At 37.8% G+C, this 20,326-nt stretch overlaps 1 long non-coding RNA gene across 1 annotated transcript; it reads left to right on the top strand.

The window, feature by feature from the left end:
- The first annotated feature begins 81 nt into the window (after nucleotides 1-81).
- LOC141512734 (uncharacterized) lies at nucleotides 82-13,919 on the top strand. Its single transcript, XR_012475588.1, has 2 exons — nucleotides 82-265; nucleotides 2,340-13,919. It is a non-coding gene; the product is annotated as an uncharacterized LOC141512734 (long non-coding RNA).
- The last annotated feature ends 6,407 nt before the right edge of the window (nucleotides 13,920-20,326 follow it).

Here is a 20,326-nt window from a genome sequence, read left to right as displayed (position 1 = left end):
CTTCTGCGCCTGCGCCTCCCCCTCACTCTCCGAGTCCCTGCGTCACTTTCTCTTCGGGGACCTCCGGGGATTCGGCCACGCACATGCGCAGTCCCCCTCTGGCCCCGGCTCGCGGAGGTTTCTCGGCTTCCGCGGTTTTTCTTTTCACTCTTTTCCCCTCCGCCCCCCCCTCCCACTTCGCCCGGGCGATTCCGAAAACCTTTGCGTTTGCGCAGTTGGCGCGGCCGCCCCGGTCGGGGAAGGGAAGTTTGTGGACTAACACGAGGTAATGGCGTGGGCCGGCGCTGGGCTCCGGGGCGCGTGCCCGCGCGGCCCGGCCCGCACCTGTGGCGCCTCAGGCGGCTCGTCCCGCTTTCAATTTGAATCCCGGGCCGAGTCCCCGCCCCCCAGCCCCGCGGGGTCTGCAGCCGGGCCGGGCCGGAGCGGGCTCGCTGCGGGGCGGTGGCCTGCTGCCGCCCCCAGCCCGTGGCGCGGCGCCGGGCACACAGCGGGCGCTCGGGCGCTGTCGCTGCCCGCCTGCTCCCGTTGGCCTCGGGCCTGGAGGCGCGCGCCCCGCGGCTCCGGGCAGAGGGCGCTCGGGGGCGCGCCGGCCGGAGGGGGCGGGGCCGGGGGCGGGGCCTGCCCGAGGGGCGGGGCTGCTGGCGGCGTAAACACAGCCCCGCGGCTGCCCCGGGCTTTGCGCCGGGAATGGCATTTTCAGCGCTTCTTAATTTTGCGAGGCTTCTTCCTCCGGAGCTGACACTCCTTGGCTGGGACCCAGGAATTTCTGATTTGGGCCTGAGCAAAGTCCTCCACACGCGTCTGTCTTAGGGATTCGTCTTGGTTTTTGGTGAGAGTAAAAAAAAAAATGTGCTTGATAGGACACAAAAGAATGACTTTCCCCACCTTGTGCTCTGGTGATGAAGGATGCCCAAAACTGGCGGCTCAAAGGTCTGCATCGGAGAAGGAAAAAAGCCTCCCTCTGCATGAGAGAAGCAGAAGGCTGGACTAGGGACTTACAAATTTTGGACCTCAGTTTCTTTTTTTTTTTTAGGTTTTTGCAAGGCGAAGGGGTTAAGTGGCTTGCCCAAGGCCACACAGCTAGGTAATGATTAAGTGTTGGACATCGAATTTGAACTCAGGTCCTCCTGACTCCAGGGCCGGTGCTCTAGCCACCCTCCTTTTACTGTAAATGAGAGGGGCTACGCTAGATTTCTAAGATCTTCCTTCCTAAGCCCAGATTTTGGGGTTCTGTGAAATTATACAGAAGGGGCAATTTTGATTGATGGATGGATCGTGCCTGCACATAAAAAGCCACCCACAGCGATAGCAAATACATCTTACGGGAAAGCCCTCAGACTTGTGCAAGTGTTTGGAACAATCAAAAATAATTGAACAGATTCTATTAAGGACCCCCCTCCCCAATGCCAGTGGTCCACGAGTTCTAACTGATCGTATCAAATCAGATGAGCTTTTGGCTCGGCAGCAGATCTGTAGTCCAAGCCTCATTAAAGCTAGTAAGGTTTTTGGGGCAGCTAGGTGGATAGAGCACCTGAGTTCAAATCTAGCCACACTTAATAATTGCCTAGCTGTGTGGCCTTGGACAAGCCACTTAACTCTATTTACCTTGCAAAAAGCTAAAAAAGAAAAAGTGGTGATTGGGGGAGTAGGGTTTGGCACCCAGAAGTATAAAGGGCCTGATCACTTCTTTCTGTAGGTGGAAAGTCCATTCAGATAAAATCATGAATCTTTGGAAGATTTTTAATAAGTCTATGTTATGCAGTAGGAATCTGGCTATTTCAGTCACTGACTTTTTTTTTAGGTTTTTTTTGCAAGGCAAATGGGGTTAAGTGGCTTGCCCAAGGCCACACAGCTAGGTTAATTATTAAGTGTCTGAGGCTAGATTTGAACCCATGTGCTCCTGACTCCAGGGCCAGTGCTTTATCCACTGTGCCACCTAGCCGCCCCTAGTCATTTACTCTTGGAGGGCAGTGATGGAGTTTTAACTTCAACTTTTCTTTCTCCTGACTAGCACCAAACACAATGCTTTCTTGATGCTGAACTGGCATTTCAGACTCAATATGTCCAAAGAGGAATTAATCATTTTACCTTTCAAACCTCCCCACCCCCACTTTATTTCTGCTGGAGGACCATTTGGGTTCATAACTATGTAGGAATCACACATGACTCTTTCCTCTTCTTTTCCTTCTCAACCCCCTATCAAATCAGTTGCCAAGTCATCTTATATAAGAAATAGCTTTCTCAATTGTCCCTTTGTGTGGGATAAAGTTTTTGAGATTTCTTCAGTAAAATATTATAGATTGAATTTGGTTAACTATGTGCCCCTCCTCCCTTGACAGAGCAAACTTCTGGGATATTGTTGAAGAGTCAACTGACCTCACCTTATCTGTTGATGTCTGGAGAAACATTCAAAGGTTTCCATTTGAATTTTATGCTCTTTTCCCTAAATTAGTTTGCTTTGTTTGAATTGTATGCCCCTTTCCCTAGGGTAGTTTTAGTGTTTAGATTGTAAAACCACATTCCTCATTAACGAGGGTGGGTCAGTGTGTGTGTTTGTGGAGGGGGGGGAATCGAGTTAGTATAAATGTGATTCTTGGGCCTTTTGCTTTTGCCTCAATCTCTCTAATTGATTGTGGCCCGTTTCTCGAGAAACAAATAAAGCCTTCTTTTCCTACCTTGAGACATCTCCAAAATTTATTTAAGTGGCATTTGTCCCACACACCTTTCTCTCATTCTCACCTCCCTAGTACAAATCATTTCTCATTGGAACTACCATAATAGTGTCCTAATTGAGACAGCTAGATGGAAAGGTGGATGGAGCACAAGGCTTACCTAAAGACCAAATACCTGAGTTCAAATCCAACCTCAAACACTAACTAGCCATGTTATGTGAGCAAATATTTTTAATCTGTGTTTGTCTCAGTTTCTTCACCTGTAAATAATAGCTCTTACCTCCCAGGGTTGCTGTGAAGATCAAATGCGATATTTATAGTGTCCAGCACAAAGTAGTTGCTATGTAAGTAAGCCCTAGTTATTATTTTTATTATTGATTGATGACCTGCTTTTAATCTTTCCTTCTCCAAAGCATCTTTGATATAGATACCAGAATCATCTTGCTAAGACACAAGTTTGGCACTTCATCCCCCCTTCTCCCCTCCCCACCACTAAAAAAAAATGCCTCTGCCTTTCTATTACTTGAAGAAAAAAATACAAACTACCCAGCCCAACATTTCACATACCTTAGAATTTGACTGTAGTCTACCTTCCCAGTCTCATTATATATTACTTCCCTTCTCATATTTTCCAGTCTAGTCGAAATGACTTCCTTGTTGTTTGTTGCACATAACGCTCTGTCTCCTATATGCTTGCCTTTACAATATACGCCCTTCTCATTTTGGCCTTAGAATTGTTTGCTACGTGATCCACCTCAAGTTTCCATGTTGTTACTAAGAATGGTCACTAAACATGCTCCAAAAAGGGGTACTAAATAAATGCTGGATGATGGTGGGGGGGGGGGGGAACTGAGCATCAGGAAGAATTTCCTATAGATGACGGTGCTTTAACTGAGTTTTGATGGAAGCATGGAGGTGGAAAAGAAGAAGAAACTGCATTCTATGCATAGGAAATGGCCTGGGCAAAAGCATGAAGAAAGGAGGTGCAGGGAGGCAGTAGATTCTCCTCTATTCTACCACTAGTTGGATTACTTTACACAATGCACTTTATTCTGCATTTCAGTTTTCTCTTTCAAAGGCCTTTTGTCATTCCTTCTTAAAGAGAGGCAGAGTCAATATTCTAGACAAGTACATGGAAGCTTAGGATGGATCTCTTTCCAAGCAAAGATAACGGACTCTTCCCTACTTTAGAGGAGAGACAGATGTCCTCTGAATGTTTCCTAGGGATAATGAAAAGTCTTTCAATTGGTTGAAAAACCAGACCGCTTTGAGTATATTTAAAGGGCAATCCCTGTCCCTCAGTTTCTCTTTCCTTGTGGTTTTTGAGCCAGATGCATTGCTTTGTGCTGTCAGATTAGGGGAGTGGGAGAAAAGAAATGACACTTCTCCCACCTGGTTTATGGCAACTCTGTTTTGCATTTAATCTTTCTTGATCTTGGGTGAATAAATATCCTGAGATGTGACTGTTTAGGCAACTTATGGGACTGCAAGATCCATCAAAGATATCAGAAGAATCCTCCATTAGTAATCCAAGTTGATAGCAGAGTTTGGTGGTAATTCCAGCCACCAAGCACAATGAGGAGCCAGTTTAACAGTTCAGGGACCTAATTGACCTATCCCAGCAGGAAACTACCTCTTCAGCTAAGAAAGGTCCTTGCAAGAACCTCATCCAGGTAGACAAAGGAATGCCTAAGTGATTTGGTGGATGGAGAAAAGGACTTCTATGTATTGTGATAAATCTTATCCCTTTTTTGATTCATTTAGCATTGTATTTTAAGTTTGGGCCCACTATTTCCAAGGACTGTGTGTGTAAGGGAAGAGTTTGCCTCCTAATTTGAGGGAATTGTTAGATTGTCTTTCAAGTATTGTTCTTCCTAGACCTTCGAAAATTACCTTTCACTAAAAGCTTATTGATATTACTGGATTGACTATTAGGGGCAGAATTATGTACGATATTACTAGAAATCTCAACCCTGAGAATCACCCCTAGAATTTTCTTCTCTGGGAACCTAATTTGCCAGGCCATTGTAAGTTAGAAGGGTAATATTAGAATATTGAAATATATATATATTAGAATATTGGAGTATATGGTGCTAAGGTTGCATATAGGGCTAAGATTCATCAGATGTTCCTATACTTATTCATTAATTGTTTCTATATGTAATGTATGAATGTATATGCATTATAGTTATAGAGTATGGAAATAACTATATATATATATATATATATATATACCGCTGAATTTTAGAGTTATTAGGATGAACTCAACCAGTCCTAGAGTCATCATAGTATGTTCTTATGTGTACTTTCAAAAGGATTTAAAAGGATTCAATGGGTAATCACAGTGCTATAATGAACTATTATTATAGCTTTTAAAAAAGCTTCAGGGAGCAGCAATATAGTAATTTTGAAGTCACCACTATTACTCTCCAACATTACAAAACTAAATTTCTATCACTCTACTATAAATACATTCAAGAAGATTCTAAAGTTAAAAATGTTTCCCTCTAGATGTATGCTATCCTCCTTTCCATGCTCGCCTTATTATTGTAACTTTTAGAAGATAGTTTCTGGTAATTCTCACTTTTCTTGGGATCATGCTCTTTGATGCTGACCCAAAATCCAAATTTTATAATTTAAGGGTTCTGTACAATAATAAGACAATGGATACATGATTTTGTCTATGTCGATATTCCTTCAATAGTTTGCAACCCATTCACACTCTCATGCTATTCAATTCATCTATATTCTTCAAACCCTCCATAAAGGAACCACCCAATAAAATGGAAGCCCTCTTGCAGGTTTTCTTTTTAGCATTAGGAGGGTAATACAATTGGTCATATAGTAATTGAAAAAAAGAAAACCCTGATATATAACAAAATACTTACAACAGCATTTTTTCGTAGCATAGAACTGTAAACTGATACCATCATTTGGAGAATGTCTAAACAAATTGTGGTATATAACTGTAATGGATTATTAATATGCTGGTAAAAATGATGAATATGATGAATGCAGAGAAGCTAGTACAGAGTGAAGTATGTTGGACAAAGAAAATAATATATATGACTACAACAATGTAAATGGAAAGAACAATAACCAATAACCACAAAACAAACATAAATGTCGCAAAATTTCAAAGAAAAAGTTTGGCCCTAAAGAAGAGATATAAGAAGACTCCCCTACCCTGCTTACCTGAAAACATTAAGGAGTTACAGGTATGGAACATTGCATGTGTTTTCAGATTTTTTTAATGTATTGATTGCTGGCTTTTCTTTAATTTTAAAAACATTAGTTTATATGAGATGATTCTCTACAGGGAGAGGAGAAGGAAGAAAGGGAGAAATAATGGGAGTAATTCTGACAATGTAAAAACAAGATTTCAATCAAAATTTATTTAAAAAGCAAAACCAGAAAGTATATGGGTATTAATGCAGCACATCGTAAAATTAAAGATTTTCTTTCCTATAAAATACTATAATGAATTATTTAACAAAAATAATATATAGACATAATTTTATTGATTTTTTTCTTTACTTCAGTCATGTCTCACTCCTTTCATATTGAACCTACACTTATTCAAAGAAAAAACAATTCAGTAAAATAATCCCATAGTCTGACATTATGTCCTAGTAGTCCCTAGTCTTTATTTTCTGAAGAAGAAATTACGTTTCTCTAAAATATTTTAAAAGTTATTTTTATCCTCCAATGTAGATTATAAAACATTTGTACTTCCCCCTTTGTTCTTCCTTCTCAGTTCCATATGCTCATTTGGACCTTGAATATAGACAAAAGATGCCTTATTTCTCTGGGAAATAAAAATTGGAACTCATGACTAAAAAGAGGTGTATTCTCCAGAGGCAACTTCTAAAACAAAAGACTCTCTAGCCAGGTTTACTGTTGTTATTTGTCTCATGTTAACTTTCTGTTGACACCACTCAAAGATCTTAAGGGGTGGGGGAAAAGAAGGGGAACATTTTGTCTCAAGTTTCCTATCCTTCCCCAGCATCTTCTGAAATTCCTGACTTTTTCACAGTCAGTTCAAGTGCACAATTTGAATTGGGCTGGTGTGAAGCAATTCAGAGAACAAACAACACTGGCTGAAGTAAATCACCAGTAGGGGCTCATATTACTCAGTTTTCTTGGCACAATGTCAAAACCTTCATCAGTCCTTCTGGGCTCTCCCCATCCTGTCCACTCATTCCCCTTCCACCCTATTTTTTTTTTTAGGTTTTTTGCTAGGCAGTGGGGTTAAGTGGCTTGCCCAAGGCCACACAGCTAGGTAATTATTAAGTGTCTGAGACCGGATTTGAACCTAGGTACTCCTGACTCCAGGGCCGGTGCTTTATCCACTGCACCACCTAGCTGCCCTGAATCCCTATCTTTTACTAGTGTGACCTATCCATTTAGCTTCCTTTGGCTTCTAGAGAAGCAGTATCTTTTCCTGGGGAGCCTCCTAGCCATTTTGTGAGCATTTTTCAGTGAATGTTTCTTGCTAGTCTTCTCTCCTGCTTGGGGATACTCAACTTCTTACTGAGTTTTTCTGGGATGAACTGCCTGTATGATCAAAAATGTTCTCATTTCATTCTCTCAAACTCTATTGTTTATATTTCCTTTCCATTGAGTTGAGCTGTCCTGATTGGTGAGGGATTTAGCGCAAGCTCACTAACTTACCCAAACTATTCTTCCCATTCTCTCCATATATCTACCAAGAAAATCAAAAGTGCTAGGGTATAGGGATCTCTTTCCTACCTCTACACATGGAACCTATTTTTAACTCCCCTAGGTATAGTAATCAAATCAATACCATGATTCCTATTGGAAAAGCATTACTATCAACTCTGATTTCATTCACTGTTTGAATTTCTAGACCAAAGCTTCCTTCCCTGTCTATGACTCTTCTATATGTATTGTCTCCCCCATTAGACTTCTTGAGACCAAGCCTGTTTGACTCCTTTTGTGTCTTATGCTTGGTAAATGCTTTTTTTTCATATCTAGAAAGTGCCTATGGCAATACTGGGCTGGGATGAAGCAGGTAAATGCTAAAGAAAATCTAAATATGAATAAGACATTGTCCTTTTCTTCATGGAGCTTACCACCTAGCAAAAGGACTAACAAGTATCAAAGATATAGAAGGTATAGTAATGTGACCTAGGACAAAAATATAAGGTAGTATCTGATTGTAGAAAGAGTCATGAATGCTAGGCAAAGGAAAATAAACTCTATTTCCCAGGCAATAGGGAAATACTAAAGACTTCTGAGCTGAGAAGAGACATGATCAGATACATGTATAAAAATTAGCAGCAATTTGAAGAAGAGTTTAGAAGGAAAGCATAAATACAGTCTTTAGGCAGATGACAGTAGAAGTTTTCTACCATGGTAATGGAGAAGAAGAGGAATACACAGGAGAGATTATAGAAGTAAAGTCAACCTGGAAATTGATTAGATCTGAAAAATGAGGAAGAAGGAAGAGTCAATGATAATAATGAAGGCCAAGATAGTGTTAGGACTGTCTCCTTAATATTGTATCTGATATTATACATTAACTAGTTAGAGTCTGCCTGTTTTGAATGATGGTAAGGGTTGTCATAGTATTTCACCCTACCCCCACACTCAGGTCCAGACACGAAAAGACTGAGAGTCATTTTGGAGGATTACAGGAGTGTTTTTTGGTAATGAATAGGGTAGTATACCTCTCATTAAAAACTGACTTGTTCCTCAAAATAGGGTGCAAAGATACATTTCTTCAGGGCTAACAGAATTTAGAATGAAGCCAAACCTCAAGAGAGCAGAGATGATGGAGTCTGGATGCTACCTAGAAGAAGCATGGCACCCAAGTACAGAAATCCAGACTTTTCTGAAATCATATTAGCTCACTATCTTCTCTACTTACTACCCAAGAAAGTAGAAGCCTTTTAGCTCTTCTCTCTTTATCCTTCCTCTCTTCTCCTCAGTAAAAAGCATTGTGGATATAGGAAGAAAGTCCATTCAGTAAATGAAATCAGAAGACTTTTACCCCTAGTCATTACCAACTTGCCCTCCCCCAGGATCTTACTACAAATCATCATCTTTTTATCCTGAATCTTTAATATTCTCCTTTCATTGTTCCTTCCTAGTCATATTCAAACATGCTATAATCTCTCTATATATATATGAAAGCAAAACAACCATAAATAAAATTTCCCTTGACCAGGGCTAGTGTCCTATGTTTCTTTTCCCTTTCACTACCAAATTTAGAATAGTTGGCTATCTTTTCTACCTCTACTTTCTCATCACTTCTTCTGTCTTTGGTGTCTAGCATTATGGCTTCCATTCCCACCAATCTATTAAAATTCCTTTCTTGAAGATATCCATTGAACTTCTAATTGTCAAATTCTATTACCTTTTCTCTCTCTTCAACATCTTTAATTGCTCTGCAATAAATGGCACTGAAGACTTTTCCCCTCTGACTGGACATTCTCTTTTACCTTGATTTTTCAGTAACTGCTCTTGCCTGATTCTTCCTCCTCCTACTTCTCTGAATCTCCATTGTCTCTTTTTTTACCTCAAGATTAAATCCTTAGCAGACTTCTCTTTAGCCTCTACCTTAGGAGGAACTTAATAAATGCTTATTGATTGATTGATTATTCTCATCCATTCTCAGCTTTCTGGTATTGGAAGCTCAACATACCTAAAACTGAACTCATCTTTTTTTTCTTTTATTCATTAAAAATTATTTTTGTCAATCAACAAACATTTCTTTATCCCTCCCATGTCAATCCTCTCCCCACCTCCAATTTTTTTAAAAAAGGAAATAAGATTCTTCATCATTGATGCTCTAGAAAGTACAGTTTGGGGGCAGCTAGGTGGCACAATGGATAGAGCACCGGCCCTGGAGTCAGGAGTACATGAGTTCAAATCCATCCTCAGACACACTCAATAATTACCCAGCTGTGTGGCCTTGAGCAAGCCACTTAACCCTATTACCCTGCAAAAACTAAAAAAAAAAAAAAAAAAAAAAAAAAAGTTTGATCAAAGTTCTCAAGTCTTTCAGATTTGTTCATTTTTGCAATGTTATTTTTACAATTGTTATTGTATAAATTGTTCTGTTTCCCTCACCCTAAATAACAAACTCATCATGTTTCCTTTAAAACTAATTATTATTGACTTCCTTATTTCTGCTCAAAGTCATTCCATTGCCTACTAAATTAAGTCCAGACTCCCCAGCCAACTCTTCAGGGCCCTCTACAATTTGGATCCAATCTAGTTTTCCAATTGTAATGTGCTGTAGAGTCCAGCCAAACTAGACTATGCGGCTCTCTTGCTTTGCTTATTTCTTGCCTTTGCATATTGTTTACCTACTCCCCCGTCTTTTCCTATTGAAATCTTACCCATCTTTTAGACCCATTGCAAATACCATCTTTTCCATGCTACCTTCCTAATTACTGTAATCTAAAATAATCTCTCCCTCCTTTGAACCTTCATAACATCTTGTTTGTACTCCTATTATGCATTTGTCATGTTCTGTTTTGAATTGTAGTTAAGTGGAGGAATTATTTTCTAAAAAATAAGTCTTTATTGATGTCTTTTATTACATTATCTTACTTTTCCCAAGGGTTCTTCCCTAGCCCCTCCCAGAGAGCCATTGCATAAAATAAATACTATTATTCTGAAGACAAAAAAGGAAATAAAAGAGGAAAATATCAACATAACAGATAATTACATTGAAAAAAGTCCAAAAATATGTGTAATGTACAAAAACCTATGGATCTTCTACCTCTACAAAGGGATAGCCTGGGGGTGTTCTTTCATATCCCTTCATTATAGTCATGCTTAATCTTTATAATGTTGTTACATTTACTTTTGATTTTTTTTTGTGTAGTTGATTTTTCAATTACCCTGTTGTCATTATAGATGTTTTCTAAGTTTAGCTTACTTCACTCTGTATCAGTTCATGTTAATCTTTCATATTTCTCTGTACTCATCATATTAATCTTATCTTATCCTGTATTGTGCATGTTTAGACTTGAGGGCAATTTTGTGAGATCAAGAGGTCCCAGAGGAGTTGGGTCTGTGTCCAGAGAATTTGGGTCCCACTGGGTTGTGTCCAACTCTTCAAGATTCTCATGGACCATAGCACACCAATGCTTAGCAAAATCTTAGCAAAGATACTAGAATGGTTTGCCATTTCCTTCTCCAGTGAATTAAGGCAAGCAGGGTGACTTGTTCAGGATCACACATGTCTAATAAGTGGATTTGAACTCAAGTCTATCTGACCCAGGCCTATGCTCTATCCACTAAGCCACCTAACTGCTTTGTTTATTGTTGTGGATTGGAACTGATTGATGGATAGTGGGGGAGGAGATCCTTGCAAATATTCTGGTATTCTTGGAGAGGATAGAAAAACTTGCATAAGCCTGACTTGTTTACCAGCAAACATGAACTGGTTGTTTAAAAGAAAGTAAAATAAAAAATGTTTAATTAACAGTTTTATAAACTACTCTGTTTTCTAATGAGGTAGACTGTAACAGCAGTTCTTTGTTAAATTATTCCTCTTAAGTCATTTAGTTAATGTACCCTATGAGTCTTGCATGCTTTTTCTTTTCTTTTACCTATTTTCTTTTTATTATTTTCAGTTCTATTATCAATTCCACAGCTGATTCATATTGTACATTGAGTATTTTTTCTCCCACTTTTAGGGAAAACACAGAACTATAACCTAATTAATCCATGAGTAAAATCATGTCCAAAGTGCTGGGATAGGGAAAAGCTGGGGTAGAGAAGAAAGGAAACTGAGTTCTTCTCACGAAAAGCCAGAGTTCCCCAGTAAAGACCAACCCCATGCCCAGATCTAGAACAGAGGATACCCTGAGTATAGAAGGGAGTAGCATAGGACCCAGCCCTTGGGGGCCCGGCACAGCAGTTTCTCAGTGTCTGTCCAACATACTGATCAACTGACCCAAGAGTTTTGAGAGAGATAGTATATTTGTTTTTTAGGTTTTTTTGCAAGGCAAAAGGAGTTAAGTGGCTTGCCCAAGGCCACACAGCTAGGTAATTATTATTAAGTGTCTGAGGCCAGATTTGAACTTAGGTACTCCTGTCTCCAGGGCTGGTTCTCTATCCACTGCCCTAGCCGACCCTGAGAGAGATAGTATACCTTCAGGCTATAATCTAGGGAAGACCTGAGTTTAAATCCAGCCTCAAACACTTAATACTTATTTAGCTGTGTGACCTTGGGCAAGTCACTTAACCCCATTGTCTTGCAAAAACTAAAACAAAAGAGGGGGGAAAAAAATTCCTGAAAATGCCCCTGGTATATATACATTCTTTTCAGTTTCCTATGCCTTCTACATCTACCATAAGTATTAATGTTCAAAATTATTATTCCCCAAATATTTCCAAATCCTCTGTCATGGGGTGGCTAGGTGGCACAGTGCATAAAGCACTGGTCCTGGAGTCAGGAGTGCTTGGGTTCAGATCTGGTCTCAGACACTTAGTCATTGCCTAGCTGTGTGGCCTTGGGCAAGCCACTTAACCCCATTTGCCTTGCAAAAACCTAAAAAACAAAAAAACAAAAACAAATCCTCTGTCATACCAGAATGTTTAAATGATATTCATTACCATATTTTCTAAGGAAAAAGTTGACCTAATAAATTTTTCTGGAAGGATTTTTTTTAGGTTTTTTTTTTTTTTTTTTGACAAGGCAAACAGGGTTAAGTGCCTTGCCCAAGGCCACACAGCTAGGTAATGATTAAGTGTCTGAGGTCCGATTTGAACTCAGGTACTCCTGACTCCAGGGCCGATGCTCTATCCACTGCGCCACCTAGCTGTCCCTCTGGAAGGATTTAAAAAAAAACAAATATTCGAACCCAAAGTTACGAGTTGTGATTGTGGGGGGAAACTGTCTCTGCAATCTTCAATTAACTATCAAATCCAACTAACCAGGATATACCATTTTCTGAGCCTTCCAAATAATTCAGATTCTACTGAGGTGCTTTAAGAGTCAGTCTTTAGCACAATTCAGAAGAAATAAAATCAGGTACTGTAAATCTGACTGCCCAATGGTTCTTGTAGCCATTCACCTACTTATCTATTTCAGATTATGATAATGGTTTCCTGGAATTGAATGATATAATACTAGAAATGGAAGATGTTTATTCGCCACAAAGATTCCATATGCTGGCTTCCTGTCATAATCAAGTATAGTTATTCCCATCATTTATGATTTCCAGTCTTCCCTGTAACTCATGCTGTACATTTTAGGAGTACTGGGTTTTATTTATTTTTTAAATTGAGCCTTCCTGTCCTCAAAAAGAAAACACAAGCTCTGTTTGTGTCTGTGTGTGTGTGTGTGTGTGTGTGTGTTACACTTCTCTGATATTTACTGAATTGGAGAGTTCAGTTCTCTCAAACTAATTTTCTGGGAAGCTTTGCTTGTAATAAAGAATAACATTTAAATGTTAGGTTATACATTCTCTTTTATAAAAAAGCATAGCACTAGAGCACTGCCATTCAGTTTTATTCACATGGAATAAATGTAAATATTAAGACTAGGTTCTTATAAGTCACACTTTGCAGAATTACCATTTATAGGTGGTGATGTGATTTTATTCAGACTGATGATGATGTTTGACAATTTTAATTTATGATTTCATGAATTAAAAGTGTTGACCAGGCTGTGGTAAAGGGACTCCCTCTTAATCATATATATATAATAACAATTCATATATTGAGTGGATTTCTTTATCTGTCAGACTTTTCAGAATTGTTGGTAAGAACCAGAATATAAATGAAAATGCCCTCAAATACATAAAGGAGCTGAACCTCAGAGAAGTGAACTTACTGAGTGTTAAGTCAAAATCAAGCCTTCTCACTATTTCTTTTCATTATTTCTCTATTTCTTTCCAGTACACTAGGATGTAGTGTTGAGTCTTAAAGTCAAGAGTTTGATTTATAAAGAGCTCCCTAGGTCTCTTAGACTTTTATGTTCTTATTTTACACACAGTTGTAACAAACTTTGTTATTATATATTCCAGACTATAGTAGATTATAAACAACTAATTAGGGAAAGGGAAACAAGGGGCTAAGCTCATCAAATCATAAAATTTTGAGTTGAAAAGGATCTCAGAAGTCACTAAATCCAACCTATAGTTTGCAAAAAAGTACAAATACAAGGGAGAAAATTGCAGAATTGTAAAAATCAGAAATAAGGACTCAAAAAACATTTTACTCTAGAAAAAAATGTACTAAGGGGTTGCATACTTTAAATATCTCACTTTGAGAGCACTACTGTTTTATAAGTCATTATGCTACAATTATTGTATTTTTGTTTGTTTGTTTTTAGTTTTTTGCAAGGCAAATGGGGTTAAGTGGCTTCCCCAAGGCCACACAACTAGGCAATTATGAAGTGTCTGAGACCGGATTTGAACCCAGGTACTCCTGACTCCAGGGGTGCTTTATCTACTACATCACCTACCCGCCCCTATGCCACAATTATTGAGACTTATAATGGTAGCGTTTTGTTATTCAATTAAACAATTAATGAACATCTATTTTGGGTAGGGGCATTGATAAAAGATTAAATTCTATATATTCATTAAAAATTAAGCTATTAAATACTTAGCCAAAGTCAAAGTGCTATGTTAAAATAATGGATTGTGATGTAAAATTTCAGCTAAAACACAGCTGTCTCAGAGAGATATGATACTTGAACAAATATATGATACAGATAAATGCATAAGAAAAAATGCCAATTAAATTTATGTGTAAGTTCTGATTGCAGGATCAGGGAGGACTTTCTGGATGAGATTGAATTAGCCTTACAAGGATGCATAGGAATTCACTAAGTGACCTAGCAAAGGCATAGAGAGGGACAAGCATTGGGTATGTATGTGAGACAGGGTAGCAATAGGGGTTAAAAATGAAAAGAATGGTGTCATCAGATTTTAAAGGACTTCAAATACCAAACACAGAAGTTTGAACTTTATTGAATAGGAATGGAAAGTTATCAATAGGTTTTGAGTAGAGTACATGACAAATAAAGAAATGCTTTGGGGACAACTAGGTGGCACAGTGGATAGAGTACCAGCCCTGGAGTCAGGAGGACCTGAGTTCAAATCTTACCTCAAACACTTAATTACCTAGCTGTCTGGCCTTGGGCAAGCCACTTAACCCCATTGCTTTGCAAAAACGTAAAAAAAAAAAGCTTAATGAATTGAAATCTTGTTGAATGATTATGTGTATAAATACAATCGAACTTTTGTCTATCTGAAGGGGGGATTAGAGGAAGGAGAGAGAGAAATGGAAGGAAGGTCTGTTAGAAGGCTATTGTATTAATGGTAATATGAACCTATACTAGAGGAGGGAGGGTGGCAATGATAAGAGGGAATAGCAAAGGCAAGAGAGATTGCAGGAGTTGAAGAGAGAATGGTAACTGTTAGGCCCTGTGAGTTAAGGGAGAGGGAAAATTCAAAGATAACAAAGTTTCAGATATAGAATATTGATTGACTTATTAGTGCTACGAACAGAAAGAGTAAAATCAGAAGAAATAATAGATAAGTTCCATATAGGGAAGTTCAAGGTGCTAATAGAACATCCTTGTAGTCAATTAGAGATGCAGGTGTGGCTACTTATAAAAGAGGTCAGGGCTAGAGATATAAATTTAGTGATGATATGTATAGTTGTGATAGTTGATGTCATAAGAGGAAACAAGATTTCCAAAAAGGAGAAGGATAAGGACAGAAAATTGAGAAATACTCATATTAAAGTATTGGGAAAAGGATAAGGACCAAGGAGCCAAGAAGAGGTAGTTAGGGAAAAAAAAGGAAATCAGGAGTATGTATTATATCTGTAGCTAAAGGAAGAGAAATTTAGTAGGAGGAATCAGTTCACTTGGTCAATTGTTGCAATAAGGTCCAGGAAGAACAGAACTTTTAAAACTATTAAGAAGGGGTAGCTGGATGGTATGGTGGATAGAGCACCAGCCCTGGTGTTAGGAGTACCTGAGTTCAAATCCTACCTCAGACACTTAATAAATTACCTAGCTGTGTGGCCTTGGGCAAGCCACTTAACCTGATTTGCCTTGCAAAAACCTAAAAAAATAAAAAGCTATTAGGTAATTGGGAGGTCACTGTAACATTTGAGAGAATGTTTCTGTTGATATGGTGAGAAGTTAATTGGCATTTATTTGATGAAATAGGGAATGGTGAGGAAGTAAGCAGAAAGTAAAGCATCAGATGTGGAAAACTTTTTCCAGAAATCTGGCCATGAATCATAAAATAATTACAGAGTTGTCAGGCATCTTAGCAGCTATCTAGTCCCAAACCATATTCATAAAAGAATCCCCATTACAAAATATCCTCAGGGTGATTATACAGCCTCTGCTTAAAGACTTCCATTACTGAGCAATTCATTACCTCCTAAAGCAGCTCATTCTAGTTTTGTATAACTAATCACAAGGAAATTTTTCTTAATATCATCTGATCTTCTTTGGGACTTCATTTCATAGCAGCTAGTTATGACCTTTGTAGACAAGCAAAAAAGTCTAACTCCTCTTGAAATGACAGCCTTTCAAGTATTTGAAGATAGCCAACATGTTGGAATCTCTTCCTCACACCCACCTGACCACCCCAATTTCCCCTTTTCAGGCTAATTCTCTCCAACTAGTCCTGTGAACTCAATATCCTCCACCATTCTGCTTGTTCTCTTCAGGACACTCTCCAGGTTATCAATGGTCTTTATGGCCTTAAGATATGGTGCCTATGGTTACCTAGATGTTGTCTAACTAGGGCAGAACAGAGAGGAGAGATCACCTCCTTATTCCTGGAATAGTACTTCTCTTAATGAACTCTATTAGACAAAAAGAACTTGTTTGGATATCATATTATGCTATTATTAATTCATATTGAATTGAACTTTCAGGGCAGAGCTAAGACGGTGCATGAACCTAGAATGTTCTCAGAACTTTTCCCTACACAATATTAAATGAAGCCTCTATACAGACAATGAAGCGATATATCCCACCAAAAAAAAAGAGCAAAACAAGTTCCCAACTTTAAACATCATGGAGGATTTTCAGTGAAGGTCTATCTCTTTGGAAGAAAAATGGAAGTTTAGGCCAGCTAGGCAGAGAGTGGGAAAGCCAGTGGGAAGCTTCTATTCATAGCACAGCTCAGGTCATGGCTCAGCTAGATAGCAGGTCAGCAGGGAAGGTCCAAACCCTAGTCTGAGCCCTAGGAAGACTGGGGCAACAGACAGACTTGGATAGTTAAAAAAAACTGCATAGACAAAATCTGGACATAAGGAAGGAAAATAACCTCTGCCGCATAGGCAACATCTTGACAAGTAATAAGCCAGAGACCAGCCCCAGCCCCAGCATAAAAAGCTCAGGACTATACCCCAGGAACAGAACTAGACTATCAAAATGAGCAAAGAAACAAAAGAGTGCTATCCATAGACAGAGATAATTTTTAAAAACCATCTCAGAAGAAGAAAGTAATGACAACTTACATGGGAAATCTCAAATGAATTTATGAATTGGACTCAAATTCTAAACCTCATGGAAGAGCTTAAAAAAAGTTTAAAAAACAAAGAAGACAGAAGAAAAATGGAAAAAAGAAATGAGAACCATGCAGGAGAATTATTAAAAATTGACCAAAGATTCAACTCCTTTAAAAGTAAAAAATGAGCAACTGGAAAAAAAATGTAACTCATTTAAAAATAAAATTGTCTAACTGGAAAAGGAAAAACAAAAACTAATCAAAGAAAATAAAACTCTAAAAATTAGAATTTGACAAATAGAAATCGATGTCTTTATAAGACACCATTTTTCCATCAAACAAAAGAAAAAGGCAGAAAAAAATTAAAGAAAACATAAAATTCCTTTAAAATCATCTGGAAAATTGATTTAGTAGTGATAATTTATAGCTTATTGGTCTATTTGAAAGCCTAAATCAAAAAAAGAGCCTGGAAAATATCTTTCAGGAAATTATCAAAGAAAGCTCTCCTAATATATGAAGAAGACACAATAGTCCTTGAAAAAATATGCAGAACACCTCCAGAAAGAGATCCCAGATTTAAAAACTCCAAGCACTATCATAGCCAATTTCCAGAATTCTCAACTACAGGAGGAAATTCTTCAACCAAAAAGAAGCAGTACTTATTACACAGTACTTATCAACTTTAACATTAAAGGATCAGAGGGCTGGTATATGATATTTCAGAGGGCAAAGGTTCTTGGATTACAACCAAGAATCAGCTATCCTATAAAATTCTGCATATTTTGTCAGGGGAAAAGATGGATTTTCATTGACATAGAGGACTTCCAAAACTTCCTGATGAAAAACCAAACAGAAAATTAGATTTCTAAATATGATACTCAAGAGATACATAAAAAGGTAAGTGGAAAGTGGGGACAAATAGCTAGTCAAAAAACATTAAACTTCCCTATAAGGGAAGATTACACTTGTAAATCCTGAGAATTGTATTTTTCTTAGGATAGTTAAAGGGTTGAATATAATTGAAGGATTTATACTTGGGGGATATGGGTATAAATGAGGCGTGAAACTGTGCTGATTATAAGAGTGGTAGACCAGAGTCTTTATACAAAGGGAAGGGAAGTAGTAAGAGGCTCTCTATATAATTAAATCATAAAGTGACCTTATTTTACTAGATACTTTAAGTTAAGGAGGGTTGTAGTACAATAGGGACAGAGGGTGGGAGTATACTTAGAAGGGTTAGACATAAATAGATTAGGAAGTGATCTTGTCTCCATACTTTAGTTAACAAGGGTTATAGTGCTATGATTGGAGAGCTCAAGAGACAGAGGGAGAGTGTGTATTTAGAAGGACTAAACATGAAAAAAATTTTGCTTTCCTTGATGCTTTGGCTACTATTCAAGGGAGTGCACTTGATGGTGGGGGGCATGTATAAATGATTCATGAAATGATTTGACTTTACATGATGTTTTGGGTCATGGAGGGTATCTGAAAAGAGGGGGCAATATAAATTAATTATAAGTTGATTTGATTTATGACTCTTGAGTATATTTCTAAAGAGACAGAAGAGAGGAGAGTGCTTAGTGACCATGAGGCAATTGCTTATCAAGCAATAAATCAATCAATCAACCTTTGAGAATGGTATACTTCTATCAGGAAAGATAAAAGTGTATTTTAGCAAGACAGGGTTAAAACAGTAAAGATATTAAAAAAATGACTTCTAGGAGAAGGCTAGGCAGTGGTGGATAAATAACCCCACGTAAAGAGGGAGAAAGATCTATTATAGTGGAGGGAAAGAAGAGAAAAACATTGAGAAAATTCTACTCTCAATAGATTTGGTCCCAAATGGATTTTTTAAAAATCTATCCTACAGGGAAGGGGGGGGGGGGGAGAAGGGAAAGAAAAGGGAAGACTAATAAAAAAGGAAGGTGAAGATAAAAGTAAAGTTAAAATTTATAAGAAAAATCAAAGGAAAATGGAGTGAAACATTGGTGAGGAGGAATAAGAAGAAAGGAAAGCAAAAAGTATAAATGAGGAAAGATAGCATGGAGGGAAATACAGAATTAGTAATCTTAACTGTAAATGTGATTGGGATGAATTCTACGATAAAAATGTAAGCAAATAGAATGGATTAAAAACCAGAATCTTATAATGTGTTGTTTATAAGAAACACATCTGAAACAGATAAATACACATAGGGTAAAGGTAAAAGACTAGAGCAAAATATTTTATCTTTCAGCAAAAGTAAAATTCAGGGGTAGCAATCCCTGTCTCAGAGAAAGCAAAAGCAAAAATAGATTTCATTAAAAGGGATAAGGAAGGAAACTACATCTTCATAAAAGGCACCATAGGCAATGAAGTTATAACATTATTAAACATCTTAAACATATATGCTTGGTATAGCATATAAATTCTTAGAGGAGAAGCTGAATGAATTACAAGGAGATATAGATAGCAAAACTATAATAGTGGGGGACTTCAACTTCCCTCTCTCAGAATTGATATCTCTAATCACAAAATAACAAAGAAGGGAGTTAAGAAGGTGAATAAAATCTTAGAAAATTTAACTAGGATAGACCTGGAGAAAAATGAATGGGTATAGAAAAGAATATGCCTTTTTCCTCTGCTGTACATGGCTGACCATGTACTAGGGCATAAAAACCTTTCAGTCAAATACAGAAATAATAAGTGCATGCCTTTCAGATCATGATGCAATAAAAATTTTATGTAATAAGGAACCATGGAAGGATAAATCAAAAATTAATTGGAAACTAAATAGCCTAATTTTAAAGAATGAGTAGATTAAACAGCAAATCAGAAATAATCCAACATTTCATCCTAGAAAATGACAACAATGAGATGTCATACCAAAATTTATGAGATACAGCCAAAGCAGTTTTTAAGGGAAATTTTATAACTCTAAATATTTATATGAATAAGATAGAGAAAGAGGATATCAGTGAATTGGACATACAACTAAAAAACTAGATAAAGAACAAATTAAAGATCCTCAATTAAATACCAAATTATAGATTGTAGAACGTCAAAGAAGTGATGAATAAAATTGAAACCAAGAAAAACCATTAATAAAACTAAGAGTTGGTTTTATGAAAAAGCCAATAAAAGAGATAAACCTTTGGTTAATCTGATTAAAAAAAGAAAGTGCCAAACTACCAGTAT

The sequence above is a fragment of the Macrotis lagotis genome, chromosome 2 (assembly GCF_037893015.1).
Source record: "Macrotis lagotis isolate mMagLag1 chromosome 2, bilby.v1.9.chrom.fasta, whole genome shotgun sequence".
NCBI lineage: Eukaryota > Metazoa > Chordata > Mammalia > Peramelemorphia > Peramelidae > Macrotis > Macrotis lagotis.
Note: the sequence above shows the minus strand (reverse complement) of the source record. Positions and strands in the feature narration are given on the sequence as shown.